Below are 1,022 nucleotides of genomic sequence, written 5' to 3'. Positions count from 1 at the left end.
TAATTATAATTATATAATTAATAATTATATATAATAATATATTTATATATTATATATTATATAATATATTTAATTAATAATTATATATAAATTATAAATATATATATGTATATTTTAGAAATATTGTATTTTTTTTTCTTACTAAAGAGATGAAAGATTTTCTTTCTTTTTTTTTTAAGTTAATTTATATAATGTAAAATTATATTTTTTATTTTTATATTTTTCCTAAAATTTCCTTGCGATTCATTTTAATTTCACAGTACATCAAGGTATTATTACAATTACACCACGGGTACGAAGACAGAAAATATGTTGGCAAATTATTTGGACAATTATCTTAGAAGACAAAGGAAAATAAAGAAGGCACCAACGAACTTAAATATTAAGAATGCAAAAAATAACAATGGTACGACAGGCAAAATTATATTGTTTAACATAAATTATGTTATACTGTTCTTTTGAAAACTAGCTACATTCAGTCGAAATCTTTCACTCATATTTTGCATCGTTTTGATCTTACGAAATTTTAAACTATCATTTCCATTTTCTAGTTTCATACAAAAATTTATAAATCATTTATCACAATCAAAATTAAATTCAATTTTAAAACAAAATATTTTAATATTCTATATGTTTATAAACATAATATAATTCTTGAATAATTCTTGAATTATATTTATATAATATAAAAATTGGAAAAAAAATAATTAATAATAAAAAAAATTATTAGAAATTAAATATTTTCTTCGAATTTATTTAGGTTATATTCTCAGATTTATTTCATGTTTATTCGCGTTAATGCGAAATTAAATTATTTATAAATAAATCTCAATCAATATTTTTGCATATCAATATTTATATTTAATCAATATATATTAACGCAAATATATTATTACATCTTATACAATAAATATTTGTCGAATATTGAAGAGTTTAGAAATTAAAATAAATAATTATAATAATATAAAAATTGATATACAAAAATATTAGTCTTATTTAAATTTATTTATTAGATTATAAAT

The sequence above is a fragment of the Apis dorsata genome, unplaced genomic scaffold, assembly GCF_000469605.1.
Source record: "Apis dorsata unplaced genomic scaffold, Apis dorsata 1.3 scaffold_480, whole genome shotgun sequence".
NCBI classification, from domain to species: domain Eukaryota; kingdom Metazoa; phylum Arthropoda; class Insecta; order Hymenoptera; family Apidae; genus Apis; species Apis dorsata.
The sequence above is the reverse complement of the archived record's forward strand: the minus strand, read 5'-3'. Positions refer to the sequence as shown.